Below are 6364 nucleotides of genomic sequence, written 5' to 3' on the forward strand. Positions count from 1 at the left end.
TGCAGTCCCACCAGCAGTGTATGAGTGTTCCTGTCTCTCTGCATCCACGCCAACATGTGTTGTTTTGGGACTTTTTGATAAAGGCCATTCTCACTGGAGTTAAGTGATATCTCACTGTGGTTTTGATTTGCATTTCCCTGATGATTAGAGATGTTGAGCATTTTTTCATGTATCTGTTAGCCATTTTTATATCTTCTTTTGAAAATAGAATCCCTTTTGTTCTCCTGGAGAGAGTTGGAACTCGTTCTATTAAGTGAAGTATCTCAAGAATGGAAAAATAAGTGCCACATGTACTCACCAGCAAATTGGTTTCCCTGATCATCACCTAAGTGCACATTTCAGAATAACAACACTTGGGTTTCGGACTGAGGAGGGGGGTGGGCGGAGGGGATGGGAGTATACCTACATGATGAGTGCATTGTGCACTGTCTGGGGAATGGACCCGCTTGAAGCTCTGACTCGGGGGGATGGGCAAGACATGGGCAATATATATAACCTGAACTTTTGTACCCCCATGATAAGCTGAAATAAAAAAAATAAAAAATAAAAACAAACAAACAAACAAACAATCTGACCCCTCTAGGTTGGATCCCTGGGTTGGCATTTGAGATCCACCTCCTATGCCCCTGACTTCCCAGGACTCCCTGAGAACAGCACTCGGTACCTCCCCAAGGCTGAGTCCTGACAATCTGCTCATCCTCACTTCTCCGGCTCAGTAGATGTCCTGCCACTTGCTCAGGCCTAGGCTGAAATTTTGAAGTTTTGCTCTTTCCTCCCTCTGGGCCTCACCCCAGCCCTCAGTGGGCCCTGCCCCACCACCACTCCCACCGTCCTGAGCCCACCCTCGTGCCCCCCTGCCCCCTCAGCACAGTGGCCCAGACCCCATCCTCCTGCCGGATTTCCGCTGTTCGAGCCCCACTCGTCCCCTGACCCCACGATCACAGCAGGGCTGGGCTCACACTGCCCGGCCATCGCTCCCGCTACCCCCAGGGGAGTCCTTCTGGCTGCTGTTCACGGGCCCAGTGTTTCCGGCAATGTCTGTGTTAGAGCCGGTTCCCCTCGGCCCCGGGAACAGAAAGACAGAGTCACTGAGGCTGCAAAGGCAAAGGAGTTTTATTTTATTGACTAGCTCGAGCTAGGGTCCAAGTCCCAGAGCACCAACGCAGTGGTCTCTTTACAAACCAGGACCCCGCCCTGGGGTAAAAACAAAGCTTTTATACTTTTTTTTCTTGCTGGAGTCTGTTGCTAGTTATTTCTGATAAGAGACTCTTTCCCAAGAGATTCCCTCCCAGGAGATTCTCTCCCCAAGGACACTCGCCCTGCACAGCCGGCCTCCCTATCAGGAAGCCACCTGCGGAGCGGTTTTTTCTTTCTTTAACTGCATTTGAGCATGGTTTTAGCTCTTTATCATAATCAAGCAATAAGCAAGCAAGCTTTGTGTACAGAAGCGGAATTTGGCTGTTAGCTAAGAGCAAAAAACAAGTCACCATCAAACAAACTAAAATGTTGTTTTAGTCCTACTCTACACTTTGTCTCTTTATGAACTGGATCCTGCCTTCTGGTGCATTTGTCCCAGTCCCACAACAGTACTTGTGGGACAAGAAGCCAAGTATCATCCCTCCTATTATTCTACCTATCGTCAGTTAATTTGCAGGCCTCCCACCACTGAACAAAGTTAGAAGAGGAAAGTTTTTCCTCCAAAATTGCATAACAAAATTGGGGCACATCCATGCACTGGCACACTATTTAGCCATACCAAGGAATGAACCGTCATGGATGAACCTTACTTGCATATGGCTCAGTGGAAGAACAGTCTGAGGATACACTGTATGGCCCCATTTAGTGAGACTCTGGAAAAGGCAAAACTGCACAGGTGGCAAACCGGTGGCTGTATGGGTGAGGGTTTAAAGTATTCCATATGATATTTTAATGGAATACACCTGCCACTGTGCACTTGTCAAAATACACAGAATTGTACAGTCCAAAGAATAGATCAATCTATTCAAATTAAATTATTTAGGATGTGGAGTATTCCAGCACTGAATGCATAATGTGACAAAGAATTGAACTGTGTTACAAATTACTATGGTTTGGATGTGGTTTATTGCTACCAAAACTCATGTTGAAATGTGATCCCCAGGGTGGCAGTTTGGAGAGGTGGGGCCTAGTGGGAGGTCTTTAGGTCATGGGGGTGGATCCCTCATTAATAGGTTAATGCTCTCCCACGTGAGTTCTTGCTCGTGTAGGAATGGACGAGTTCCCCCAAGAGGAGGTCGTTAAAGAGTCTGGCTGCCTTAGTTTCTCTCTCTGAATTCTCTCTTGTCATGTGGTCTCTGCACACACTTCTCCTTCCACTTTCCACCATGAGTTGAAGCAGCCTGAGGCCCTCACCACATGCAGATGCCCAATCTTGGATATTCCAGCCACCAGAATCATGAGACAAATAAGCCTCTTTTCTTTATAAATTACCCAGCCTCAGCTATTCTGTTACAGCAACACAAAATGGACCAAAAAACACACTATAGGTGTCAGGCAAATTGGAGCTGACTTAAGTAACTTTGGAAATGAGTGGAATCTCTAGGCTAGAGCCAAATGAACTGTATTTCAACATTAGATTCTATTTTATAAAGTTATTTCCAATGGGGTAATAGTTAACAATCCTAAAACCATTATATCTGTATCTGAAATGGAACAATGACTCACATACGTGGAAAATAGTGAGAGCCAGGTTTCTCACTGTTGAAGTGCAAGGTTACAGATCAGCAAGGGGAGAAGGCTAGAGTGTGATCCATGTAATAATAGATCAGAGGTGGAGATGTAAGTATAAATTCATGTTTAGCTTAATATAAGCACAAACAGTTCCAAATAGAAATATTTATAAATAGGGGTGTGTGGGGTGGGTAAAATACACACATATACTTCCTTGCACTATCAGCTGTGAGGGCCAAGATGCAATGAGAACATTGAGCTGCCAGATGTGAATTTTTAATACCATTTTCTAATAAAAGGAACCAAACAAATTCTATTTAAAATGGTTAAAGCCTAGAAAAAAACAGATGGGTAACTTTCTCCAATTAATTTTATGGTATAATATCAAAGCTTGATATGGTTAATATATTTCATGTAACACAGGGTGACAATGTTTATAAAACAGGCATTGTTTATGTACCATTACAAATATACTTCTGGCTGCTAAGCCAATATCAAAGGCCAGTGGAATGACACTTCCTTCTAGGGCTCATTTTGCTTCCTGTTGTCTTCCCTCTCCCATGGAAATGCCACCAGATAACAACAGTAGCAGCTCGCTTAGGCTCTAGCCTTCCCTTGGGGTAGGACAGGAAGTGACTCACTCCTGAGTTTCCATGCTGTCCTCTTCTTCTCCTCGAGGTGGTTCTTCTGTATTCTCCTCTTCCTCTCCTTCCGTCTTCTCTGGTGGCTTCTCACAGGCTTTTTCTAAAGGTGTCACTATAACTCCATCCCAGGTAGGTATTTCAGATGCAAGATAGCTGGCATCACCTTCCTGGCCAAAGATCTTCCTAAAGCCACCACATGAAAGGATTCGGGCCAGAGTCTGAGCTGCGTAGCAGACCATGTCCTCCTGTTCTGGGGTCATGACTGTGTGTATCCTGCACTTGCCACTCTCACAGGAAGGGTCAGTGATGCCCATTGAACCTGGCATGAACAGTCCTGAATCTGCAAGCCACGCCTGTGTGCCGCGTTTAGGGCCAAAGGCCATCTGGTGGGGCTATCCATCACAGGGTAGTAACCCCATAGGTCAAGGATCCAGGGTGTGAGGGGTTCAAATCCAGGAAAACAAATCCTCGAGTCTTTCAGCAGTCTGATAAGAACTTTAACTGTGGATGGAGAATTTTCCTCAAACCAGTGGGCATGTCAGATGGCTGCTAAGGCACTCTGTAACACTTTGATATCCAAATGGAGTTGTGGGTCCAGTTTTTGGAGATCGGGTGGCAGGGAGCCTCATACTGCAACAGAAGTGGGGCAGAAGGTGATGAGAAACTGTCTCATGAGACAGACAGGGTGTGAGAGGTGGGCTTGGAGCACCCTGGTGTTCTGTGAGGAGCACAGACATGCCACCGAGACTCAGCAGCCATGGCACACACCTTTGCATGGCTATGTGGACATGCCTGCACCGAGGCTCCGTGGCACAGCTGCTTCTCTGCACGCCAGACCCACGAGAAGCCATGGAGAAACAAGGAGAGGCATTTGCAACACTCAAAGACAGACCCACACAAAAGCCACACAGTGAAGCCTTCAGACACACACACACACACAGGTACCCACCCCTTCATACCACAGGCTCAGCTATGCTTGCCCAGACACACTCAGAGACGGTACACACCAGCCACCATGCACCAGCCTGAGGTGTCACCAGCCAGCTTGGAGGACTTGGAAGGCCAAGTGGAAGCAGACAAGGTAGACAGTGGCTGCAGAGTGAGGCAGGCTCACAGTAGACACCTCCCAACTCGGAGTGCCAGGTGGCCCCACCATGCCCACACACACAGAAGACATGCACCCCCACTGCACATCTGCACACGAGATGCACATTCCTATACACACTTCCCAGGGCAATGGTGCCCACACCACTCATCTCTGGGACTCCTCTTTCCAGACTAGGCCCTTCCCAGTGACCCAGAGGTGGCCAAGGAGTCCCCAAGCCTGAGTGACCCATTACCCATGTCAATGAGAAAGAAAAGAAACCTTTTACCTAAGCAATGGGAGCCCCCTTTAACTATCAGGCCCAGAAAGGTATTGGAATGCAACAGTAGTGACATCGCCCTCTCCTTGAGCTAAATAATTACCTCTTGAAGCCACAGGCTACACGAGTTCTAGACTGACACCAAGTAGCCATGAAACACCATACGCTGGATACCATAACTCATACCCTATAGCTCCACAATGCATATCCAATCACTAACCAATGCTACCTCTGCAAACCAGTGAGAATTCCTGTCAAACAACTTTGTATCAGCCAATCCCTGGTCCCCCTTTGCCCTGAAAATCCTGCTTGTGTCAAAGGCCGGATGGAGAACTCCTCAAAGCAACTTGGAAGTGTGTCCCAAGCAGCTGTTCTCATCCTTGGCCCAAATAAACTCTCTACACTAATTTTGCCTCAGTTTCTTTCTCTAAGTCGACATTCAGGTAAGGAAAGGGTGTTGCTGGGGTTGGGGAGCTGATTCAGGTCAGACAAGGGTAGGCGAAAGGGATTTCCTGTTGCACAGGTGGCCACAGCACAGATCCTTATGGCACAGGGCTTCCCTTTGCAGACAGGTCTTCACGTGGGCGCACTTCAAGAACAGAGGGGCTGAGAGCAGAGGTGCAGGTGAAAGGTGTGCGCAGACTGACAACCTCCCAGCTGGCTCCGGCAGCCACTTGCTGCAGGCTCAGCTCCCACAACCTCCAGAGTCCTACCTCAGGCTGCCACTCCCCAGGGGGCTTGGAGGGCAGGGTGACAGGCTGTGGGTCAGGTTCTGGATTGTGGCGCACACTCCATGGCAATGACCTGAGAGCTTGTTGTCATTATTCATTTCTGGTTTTTGGCCAGAAGGGATCACCAGGATGTTGGGGGGCGGGGGGAGCCTACTTCCTGGGTGAAGAAATAGATCCTGGAAAAAACTGGAGACCACGGAGAACTTCAGGGTGACCCCAGATGGCTTGAGAACCCACCCACCTTCCTTTGTCAACCCCTTCTACTCGAAGCCCGGTCATCTAACACAGTCCCGGCAAACACTCAGCCTAGCAACTAAAGAATGTCTTGTGAAACGCAAATCATCCGGTCTGTGCCCCCAAACCCTTCAGAGCTTCCTACTGCTCTTAGGACAAGCCCCTCGCGTGGCCCTGGCCCGACTCTCAGCAGAGCTTTGCGCCTGCTGTTCTTTCCACCAGAATCCCGCCTGTTAACTGCTGTTCGTAGCTGGGTCGACACCAGCCAGCTACGGTCCCTCAGGGTGGGACCCTCAGCGCCCAGCACAGTAGCTGGCACGGGCACCCAGCCGGTGGGGGGACCTGGGGCACAGGGAACTGGGAGCATGCAGTCCGGGTTCGGGGTCCGGGCTGTGGGGTGGCCACTGGGTGATCATGGCAGCCTCAGACGGGGACTCAGTGTCCGTCTATCCTGGCCAAGCAGCTCCAGATGTCGTCCTTTGCCAGCTTCAGCCTCCAGCAAGGGGGGCGGGCGCAGACAGCCCCCAGCGCCCGCCAGCGCTTGGCTTTAGACGGTGCGCCGCCGGCGGCGCGAGCACGGGGGCCGAAGAGCCCCGGTCCCAGGCGCTCCGGCGAGGGGCGGGGCCTCTGGCCGCGCAGACTCCGGGCGGGCGGGCGGGCTTCGAAATCCCGCGATGCCGAG

At 49.9% G+C, this 6364-nt stretch overlaps 1 pseudogene; it reads right to left on the minus strand.

Moving 5' to 3' along the window:
• Positions 1–3065: 3065 nt before the first annotated feature.
• Positions 3066–6049, minus strand: LOC123626212 (annotated as a pseudogene).
• Between the last annotated feature and the right edge of the window lie 315 nt (positions 6050–6364).

Source organism: Lemur catta, chromosome 21 (genome assembly GCF_020740605.2).
Source record: "Lemur catta isolate mLemCat1 chromosome 21, mLemCat1.pri, whole genome shotgun sequence".
NCBI classification, from domain to species: Eukaryota; Metazoa; Chordata; class Mammalia; order Primates; family Lemuridae; genus Lemur; species Lemur catta.